The sequence below is a fragment of the Hylobates moloch genome, unplaced genomic scaffold, assembly GCF_009828535.3.
Source record: "Hylobates moloch isolate HMO894 unplaced genomic scaffold, HMol_V3 SCAFFOLD_4, whole genome shotgun sequence".
NCBI classification, from domain to species: domain Eukaryota; kingdom Metazoa; phylum Chordata; class Mammalia; order Primates; family Hylobatidae; genus Hylobates; species Hylobates moloch.
Genome location: NW_026652279.1, coordinates 106,106,385 through 106,116,534, shown reverse-complemented (window position 1 = coordinate 106,116,534; position 10,150 = coordinate 106,106,385). Strand labels below are relative to the sequence as shown.

The 10,150-nt window shown below is 48.9% G+C and overlaps 1 long non-coding RNA gene across 1 annotated transcript; it reads left to right on the top strand.

Annotated features, from left to right (window-relative positions):
• The first annotated feature begins 2,337 nt into the window (after positions 1–2,337).
• On the top strand, positions 2,338–8,382 carry LOC116466417 (uncharacterized). The gene is made up of 2 exons (XR_004247536.1): positions 2,338–2,709; positions 7,677–8,382. It is a non-coding gene; the product is annotated as an uncharacterized LOC116466417 (long non-coding RNA).
• Positions 8,383–10,150: the final 1,768 nt, after the last annotated feature.

Below are 10,150 nucleotides of genomic sequence, written 5' to 3'. Positions count from 1 at the left end.
AGAACGGGTTTCACCATGTTGTCCAGGCTAGTCTCGAACTCCTGGTCTCAAGTGATCCACCCGCACTGACTTCCCAAAGTGCTGGGATTACAGGCATGAGCCACCACGCCCGGCCCTGGAGTTCATAATGCATGTCGATGTCCATGAGCAATTTTAAGCATCAGGTTCATAAGCATTAGTGTCTAGGAACCACAGGCCCTGAGAGCCAGCCGCGCCCATGAGGGTTCAGGGTGAGCCTGAAGTGGAGGCTAATCAGGTGAGCTTGCCTCAGGCCTCCTGGAGCACTTCCTTGTGTCCTTGCTGGCACCAGCAGCTTCTCTTTAGCAAACACATTTTTTAGTGCCCTGGTTATGTGCAGGACTAGACTGAATGCACAACACAGGCCCATCCGCATCGCCAGGGCTCTGCGACCCACTTGCAGTTGGATATTCTCTCAATGCTTCAAACTCAGCCGAAGTCTGTGATCTTGTCCACCTCAAAAATCGTATGATTCTCTTTTAAAAACTGAGTTATGTATGTTCGCTAAAATGGAATCTCCCTTCTTAATTCACTCCCTGTCATTCTCCTGGTATCTAAACCGTAAGGCCAAGTTAAAAGGTAGAAGATGATCATAGATATTATATAGCTGTGATTCTGAGTCAAATTCCCAAACCCTGTCATCACCTCCCTGCAAGGTTCTTGAGAGAGAAAAATGCAAAAAAGGTAAGCCTCAGTAGGTGGGCTTGTAGCCAGGTGGGGGCATTGGGCTCAAATTCCGAAGGGGAGCCCTGGCAAGCTGGGCAGACACCCCCATTTCCTTGTTTCCACATCATCCTTCAAATTCATATGAGCACCTACAATCTTTCAAGCATAGGGGAGAGAACAGTGAACAAAACAGAGCCCCTGTCCTCCTGAAGCTTATATTCTAGTTGGGGAAACAGAAAATAAATAAATGAAGATATATATACCAGCATAGGAGATGGTGGTTAGTGCTGTGCAGAAATCTGCTACAGCACGTGGTGGGCAGAATGTGTGTGTGTGTGTGCGTGTGTGTGTGTGTGTGGTGTGTGTGTGTGTGCGCGTGCATGTACACGCTTTATAATAGTGGTGTCAGTGAGGGCTTTTTGAGGAGTGACATTTGAAGAAAGAGCTGAGTGAATTTGAGTCATGGAAATATTGAGGGGAAAAGCATTGGGTGAAAGGAAGAGCATGTGCAAAGGCCCTTTGGCCTCACGCCGGGGGAGCGGAGGCAGGCCTCAGCCTTGTCACAGTGGTCTGGGCAGCGTCATTTCTCCTTCTCCCCGCCAACCCTTGCCAAACCCTGGCCACTTTTTGGACACATACTCAACAATTTTTTAAATTATTATTTTTAATTGTGGTGAAATGCACATAAATTTAACATCTTAGCCATGTTTAAGTGTACAATTTGGCGGCATTAAATATATTTATTATTGTGCAACCATCATCATCACCCATTTCCGGAATGTTCTTATAATCCCAAACCAGAACTCTGTACCCATGAAACACCAACTCCCCATTCCTTCCTCCCCTGAGCTGCTGGCAACCACTGTTTCATTTCTGTCTCTATAAATGGGACCACTCCAGTTACCTCACACAAGTGGAATCACACAGTATCTGTCTTTTTGTGAGTGGCTTATTTCGCTTAAGCATAATGTTCTCCAGGTTCATCCATGTGGGGGCGTGTGTCAGAATGTCCTTCTCTTTCAATGATGAATAGTGTTCCATGGTATGGATGTGCCACGTTTAGTTTACCCGTTCATCCTCTAAGGTTGGTGGACACCTGGGTTGCTTCTGCCCCTTGGCTATAGTGGATAATGCCGCTATGAACATGGCTGTACAAGAATCTCTCCAAGTCTCTCTTTCAGTTCTTTTGGGGACATTCCTAGAAGTAGATAGACAGTTTTAGCTCCCTTTTCCTTGAATTGATCCACTGTGCTTTGCACGCTGCCCCTTGTTAGTTTATGTCACCATTAGGGAGAGCGTGTTGATTGGCTCACCTGTTTCCCTCCTCTCGGCTATAAGTTTCTGGGGAATAGGGAGTGGTGCTTGGCACTGCACCCCCTGATGCCATGGATGGCACACAGTCTGTGCCCCAGCAGGATTTATTCAGTGAGCAAGTCTGGAAAGGGCTGCTCCAGAAGGAGGGTGAAGGCTGGGCTGCACAGAGTCTGCCCCTCCTTTGTATTTTTACACTGGGCTTCTCTGACTGCCTCTAAAATAAAAATGGGGATAATCCATCTTCCTGTGAGAGAAATGAAAACCCACGGAGACTAAATGTCCTGCCCGCTGTCCAGGTGCAGTGAGAGGCATGGCCGGGACCAGAATCCCTGCTTCCCTGTTCTCTAGTCAGTGCTGCTGCTGGAAACCAGAGTCTTCTTTTGTTTTCCCTCTCACCTCTGGCTGCCTCTCTCTCCCCTCAAAGGTCAGAGCAGTGCCAAGGACAGAAGAGAGAGTAGACCCAGCCTTGGCCCTGCTAGGCTGGGCAGCCTGGCAGGTAGAGTCAGCAGGGGTAGAGCTTGCTTTCCTGTTCACGATCTTCAACCAAGTTCAGGGAGGTCTGAGTACTGAGGCCTTCAGAGCCACTGCAGCCTCAGGTAGCTCAGGAGAACCTCCGAGCGCAGGAGTGCGAAGGCTGGCGTTCTTTAGGCTCTGAGGCTATCCCTCCCGGTGGAGGTGAACTGCATCTTATCGGTGTGGACAAGACTGTGGGTATGTGTGTGTGTGTGTGTGGAGGTGATACAGAGAGGCCTAAGGGGTGTGTTTGTGTGTGTGTGTGTGTGTCAGAGGGTGAGTGTGTGTATGAGAGAGACAGAGGCAGCAGGAGAGAAAGAGAGTGCAATGCAGAGAAGAAGGCAGAACCTTCCTCATAGAGTTTTGGGGGTTACGTGATCTGAAAAGCACTTGGAACAGTACCTTGCTCACAGCAATGGCTGCGTTGATGGTTTTTATTGTTATAGAGGCACAGACACAGAGAAAGGCAGAGAGGGAGAGGGGAGAGTGAGGAAGGAAGGTGGGAGGCGGCAGGAGCGAGGAAGAACTACATTCTGGAAACCTCAGAGATTTAACAAAAGGGTGGAATCTGGGAAAAGCTCCCCTGCCTGCTTGTTCTCTTATAAAGCTGATTATGCTTACCTTCCTCCCCCATGGTATTTTAAACTTAAATAACACAGTCTCCATTGTGTAAAGCAAAATAATTTTCCAGATTCCCTGCTGTACCTCAGTGCACCATGCTTAGGGAATCTGCCCGGCAACACAGACAGACTGTGGGAGTCTGCCGCGGAGGCTGCGTCCCCTGCTTGCTGGTTAGGGTGCTCCTGTGCGCCCAGCCTTCCAGGCCTGGCCTCCCCCCAGCCCCCCAGCCAGCCCCCAACACAAATCATTTGGACTTTATCTTATCTTTAGCAGGAGAATGCTTCCCAGATGTGTAGGATTAATGGTGAATATTACACAGCGGCCCCTGGACAGAGATGGGTCCTGGGTGACTCCAGGCCCTAAAAACCTTTCCCCAGCATGGACTAGCGGGGAGCTCCAGCCCCCACCTGAGAGTTGAAGGAGCATCCCTTCCCTGCTTTGTGATGGCTCCAGAGACAAGACGTGTGCCCCGCCCCCACCCCACATTGTCTACTTTGATTTACAGCACAGCCATCACAGGGGGACCTTTTCGGTTAACATTTACAAAAGTGCTTTCTGTATGGTTTCTAGATGGAGACTGACAGGATCCTGGCTTGGGGGCCCTCCGGCAGGGCTGGCTGCTGGGCTGGCAAGCTCTGGCGCTCCCCTTCCCCAGAACCGACTTTGTCCCTGGCAGCCATGGTGGCTGCACTAACCACATTCTTCCTCCACCTTTGCACTAAGAAAAGCAAATAAGCAGACCAAAGAACTGTTTGCATTTGCCCCAGATGCTCCCTGGCTGCGGGAAGAGGTCAGTAGGGAGCATGGAGGGAGAGGGGAAGGGAGACCGGCTTCTGCAGGGAGGGCACATTGGCCACCTAGGCCTGGGTAGGGATGGAGGGAAGGCTTGTGCAGCCCAGCACAGGCCTGCAGCGGGGCACTGCGGGCGCAGTGCATGAAGTCTGAAGAGGTGATGTGCTAGATACCCCAATCCCTGGCATATTCTGCATTTCAAAACAGAGAATAAGTAGTCTTGCCACTATAAAGTGGCAAGAGCTGTTCCTTAGCAAGAGAAAGAGACAGAAACAGAGACAGAGAGGAACAGACACAGAGAGACAGAGACAGAGACAGAAAAATACACAGAGAAATGGAGAGACAGAGAGAGAGAGAGAGAGACATACAGATAGACAAAGGCATAAAGAGGCCCCCCGCACCCTAGGGATATGTTGTCAAGGGTGGCTTTTTTGTTATGAAGATTTGCAGCCTATTTTGCACGGCTGGCCGGCCTTGGCCTCCTGCCGTCGTTGCTGCCCCAGGGAAGGCTGCTCGCTGGCTTCCTCCCACCCCCTTGCCACTGGCAGCAAAACCAAGCTGGGTTATGACATCAGCGACTTTTCCCCTTCTCAGCCCCGGGGTAGATGGGCCAGGTTGGAAAGCAGCAGGAAACTTTTCCAACACTAACAAACAATGAACTCGGGTAGCAAGCCCTGATATTAGAAAACGGGAGAGACTCTTAGGGGTTTCACTCAGCCTGAAAGGGAGCCATGTCTTTCCCACAGCCAAGTCTCAGTCCCTTTTCAGGGCAGCCAGCCAAGCTGGGAGATTGGGAGCTGGAAAGATGTCCCCTGAAATACAGGTTTGGTGACTCTAACCGTGAATGGCCCCGATCCACAGGGGAGGGTTGCTGTTCCTTTGCCATCCTTTGCCTATTTGCAGCACTTGCTGAAAAATAGGAAGAAACACCCAGACAGGAGCTTGGGCTGTATAGGCAGGGGACAAATGAAATGTTTTCCTACTGTGTAAAAAGTCCAAGTGTTCCCATATGCAGAGCTCGGAACAATGTCATCAACTCCTCTTCGTTTTTTTCCAAATAACCTCCTTTAATAAACCAGTGCTGTGGAGTTATGTCTAATTGCAGATACGTTTTGTTCATCATCATATTGAACATCGTTGCGTGTTCCAGCAGCCACCAACTTCCTCAGTAGGAAAATTCAATTGTGCACTGAGCGGCAGCTTGAAGAGACCAGGCCAAGCAGGCAGGGTGCTGCGGGTCAACAAGGTGCTGCTGTGCTCCCGAAGCCTTCAGGAGCCTCAGCCTGGGAGCGCAGGAAAGGGTGGGGCTCCAGCCCACCTGGCTTTCCGCCTTACCGAGCTCCAAAGACAGGCTCGTTCCACATCACGGAGAGCCCTTATCCTGCGTGTGCGTCTCGCTCCCTGACAAGCCTATTTGTGCCTTGTCACCAGAAATGTACCTCTTTTCTTCTCTCATCTGTCCCTGACACCCCCAGCTTATCTAGCCTGAAGAGAGGCTATCAAAATGGTAATAGCCAGATGGAAAACAAGGAAAAATAAGCCCTTTCCCATAAGGAAGCAATACGGATTTTGGAACCGAAGAAATTTTTTTTTTTTTTTTTTTTTGGGATGGGGCCCCCCCCTTTCTCCCACACGCGAGTGCAGTGGGGCGAAATCGGCTCACTGCAGGCTCCGCCTCCCGGGTTCACGCCATTCTCCTGTCTCAGCCTCTCCGAGTAGCTGGGACTACGGGCGCGCCACCACGCCCGGCTAATTTTTTTGTATTTTTTGTTGAGAAAGGGTTTCACCGTGGTCTCGATCTCCTGACCTCGTGATCCGCCCGCCTCGGCCTCCCAAAGTGCTGGGATTACAAGGGTGAGCCACCGCGCCCGGCCTGGAACCGAAGAAATTTCTACTATTCTCCCAACATCATTCCCTCCGCCCTGGGTGTGCTTCCGAGAGGGTCGGAGGTGTCACCTGCCGTACCCTAGGACTGGCTGAGGCAAAACACACCTGGAGATTTCCTGTAAATGAAAAAGTGAATCACTAAAAGGGGGAGCTGTCATCCTCCGGCATTTCTCTGTGCACAGGCGACCTAGTGTTGGGATGGCAGCAGAACCCGGACAACTGAGCCAACACGTGGAGGGAAGCCCTCACCAGCCTGCATTCGACTTGTGTGTGAGAGAAGTGAACGTTTACGTGCAAAGCCACTGAGCTTTTGTTGTTGTTCCTGCAGCACAGGGCATTCTAACCTGCCTAATACTGAAACAAGTACTGTTAGGCTTGATCTGTAAAGAGAGAACATAAAAGGCCTGCATATTCTCTTTTAGGTCCTAAAACTGCAGTGCTCTCTTCTTGGCCTTGCTCTGACCAGGCTGTTTAAAATCTGTCACCCCGCCAGTCGCCATTGTATTATCTTGCTTTATTTTTCTTCATAGTATTTATTGATAATTTATGTGCTTATTATGTCTCCCTGACTGGAATATAAGTTCCATGAAGGCCAGGACTTGTGCCTTAAAACAGGGCCTGGCACAGAGTAGGCATTTAATGTGTATTTTTGAAAGTGAATTGTGAGCTGAAAATTCTGAAAATAGTTAAGCACAGATTTTTCAAAAAAGTTAATAAAGGTGAAGGCCTTCCTTGCCTTTATTAAATGCTTAAAATCGATCAGTGGCGGGATAGAGATGGAAGGAGTCACACACAGACTGTACCTTCAACGGGTTTCAATCTAACTAGGAGACAAAATAAACATGAAACAAGCTGAGAGCAAATCTCTAGGTACATAAGAGTTAATTAAGTACTAAGGGTGTACTTAAATTTGTGAGGGTGGAAGGGGAAGAGACTGTCCAGAGGTATGGCTAACCACCAAAAACTCTCTGGAGCAGACAGGTTTGGCACCAGACTGAGAGCAGGGTTCTCCAATTTGAGCTTGCAGAAGGATCACCTGGAAGGCTTCTAAAACCCATACTATTGGCCCCACCCCCAGAGTTTCTGATTCACTAGATCTGGATTATACCCGGGGATTTTTCTTTTTTTTTTTTTTTAAGACAGAGTCTTGCTCTGTTACCCAGGCTGGAGTGCAGTGGCACTATCATAGCTCACTGCAACCTCAAACTCCCTGGTTCAAGGGATCCTCCCACCTCAGCCTCCCCAGTAACTGGGATTTCAGGCATGTGCCACCAAGCCCGGCTAATTTTTTTTTTGAGATGGAGTTTCATTCTTGTTGTCCAGGCTGGAGTGCAATGGTGCAATCTCAGCTCACTGTAACCTCTGCCTCCTGGGTTCAAGTGATTCTCCAGCCTTGCCTCTTGAGTAGCTAGGATTACAGGCATGTGCCACCACACCCAGCTAATTTTGTATTTTTAGTAGAGATGGGGTCTCACCATGTTGGCCAGGCTAGTCTCGCACTGCTGACCTCAGGTGATCCACCCACCTCAGCCTCCCAAAGTGCTGGGATTACAGGTGCCCACTGCTGTGCCCAGCTTAATTTTAGTATTTTTAGTAGAGATAGGGTTTCTCTATGTTGGCCAGGCTAGTCTCGAACTCCTGACCCCAGGCGATCTACCCGCCTTGGCCTCCCAAAGTGCTGGGATTACAGGCCTGAGCCACCACACCTGGCCTCACCTGTATTTTAAATTGAGTTTTACTGGGTAACAGCCATGGTCATTCATTTACATTTTGTCAATGGCTGCTTTCAAGCTACAACAGCAGAATTTAACAGTCTCGAGAACATATGGCCTGCAAAGCCTAAAATATTTACTGGCCCTTTACAGATGAAGTTTGCTGACGCCTAGAGAGGAAGTCATGGCCCATGGCTGGCAGATGGAAGCCTCAGGACCTGAAGATTTCTCGAAGAAAGGGACCTGCTGCTTAGAGCGATTAATATACGTTCACAGCTTGCAGCTGAAGCCCGATGATGGCTGTAGGATAAAGGACATCACCCAGATGACATTTTGCCTCCAAAGCTCTGGGGACCAATTGTGGAAGAACTGCAGGGATATTATGTTAGAATGTTCTTGTGTCTGGATAGGATGGGAACTGTTTTATAACAAAGTGCAGCCCCCATGTCTGAGGGCATGTTTCCTGTGTTTAGGCACTTCCGAAGCAGGGAGCACCTTCAAGGGGCACTGGCCTTCCCAGAAACAATGTTTGACCTGTGATGATGTCCTGGGGGAGGGGACCTAGAAAAAGACCTTAGCCTTTCCATAACACATGATTATTCTCCTCTGTGGAGCCTCAAAAGTCAAGTCAAGTAGTAAGCACACTGTGCTCCAGTCTGTGGCTACAGACACACGCAAGGACTGGAGCAAAACCAAACATAGCGTATCATCACCACTGAGCCCCCAGGAGCCCCCAGATGCTTCTGAACGTCAAAGGAGAAAGAAGCTGTCAGAGATCAGGTTGAATGTGGTGGGTTAGGTGTGCGGCATTGCCTCTGGGTCCCTGCTTTGGTTTGATTAAACTAAGTCTGGTGGTGAATTGGTTCCCAAATGTTCATTGGTGGATGATGGGCGGCATCAGAATTTTCTACATCTTTTAAAAAACACGTACGCAAAACCTATGCATGTCTTCCTCTGAGAGTTTGATTTTCAGCAGGCTTGGGGTGGATTCCTACCTTTAAGATTTCCCCACGCCCGTCCTAAGTAATTGTGATTCCCAGTAAGTGAATGCTGACAAATTGAACCTGCCAGCATGGACATTTATTTATGAAATAAATGGAAATTAATTTCACAGTCTTTCTATGGATTCAAGGTGATGCTGGATCCACAGGCTCACCTGGCCCCCAGCTTTCTCTGCAGAATCTGCCAATGTGCCTTCAATCCCAAAAGAAGTTGCTTTTCATGTGCCGCTGGAGCTTCGGATTGGCTGTGACTAAGATGGGACTTTAAGTTCTCACCAGGATGCAAAGTGGGGTTCCAACTTTACTGCTTTCTGAACCCTGCTGATCTGTCCCCAGCTGAGGGCTTTTCTTCTGAAGCGCAGTGTTTTTTAAACTGTGGTTGAAATCTGTTCATGGGTTATAAAATCAGTTGTTGAGGATGCAACCATTTTGAATTAATTTTTAATTCAAAAAATTAAATAGACTAGAAATTTTTAATTTTTAATTCAAAAAATAGACTAGACAAAAATGAGAGTGCATCATGTATGGTAGGGATAAGTGTAATTCTTTCTGTAAAACTTGTTTTGGAGGGTACGTTGTGCATTGGGCTGCTGCGTATTTCTTACTAGGTTTCACAGGGAAACTGCTGTCATCTCTGCAGTACAATATAGATCAACAATGGCCCTAACTTCCTTAAGACAGCTCTCATGTCTGCTTGCAGAGGACAGATGAAAAAAGTCACCAGGGAGGGTAGACTGCCATATACAAGTACTTCAGGGAGGCTACCTGGAAACTAATAGAAAGCCAGTTTGTGGATGATTGCAGAGCCTGGGGAGAGAAATCAATCTTAGACAGTTTTATGGATGGCAGCCAACAGCCCACGACGCTCAGCCCATCGCACCTGTCACCTGGGGACAAGCAGGGTCTATCTGGAATGGACTCTGGCCAGGATTCAGTTTCCCTTTCCTTGAAATGGGGATAATCACCCTCTTGACTATTGCTGTTACGGGAAAGGCCAAATTAGGGGAAAAATTTCTGTCCGATAAAGGATGAACCACAAAGCTCAGGCCAGTAATGGCCTCTATTGGTGGTTTGGGAGGTACGCTTTTATGGGCATTAAGGGAGAAAGAGAAGGTCTGCACTCAAATCAAGTCTAGGCAATGTGGGAGTTGGAAAGAGACACGTGGGAGCACAGACCCAGTCACCTGAAGGCAAGGAGCCTTTCCTTTTCCTCCTCTTGGCAGACAGCGTGGGCTCCCAGGCCCCAAGCAGGATCCCTTAGGGCTGATCTCTTACCACACACTGGTCTGACTCGGTGACCTAGAAGAGGACAGTCAGAGCCAACAGGATGAGGGGACCAGCTTGGAGAGCATCTATTGTGTGCCACCCTTGAGTGGCTGGAAATGTCTTCTGCCACTTTGCGAGGGGCTGGGGGCTGCGGAGTGGGAGTGGCAAGGGAACACACGGTGGTAGACTGTTCCCAGGGCTGCTGATTTTGGAGCAGTCTGACTACCCTCTCTTCTTAGTGGGAAAGAAAGGAGGAAGAAGGGGGAAGGGATGCTTTTGGAAGGGAGCTCAAAGTGTGGGAGAAAAGAAAGCCTGAAGAACATCACTAAAGGGTCTGAAGTTAAAGACTCCAATGAACAA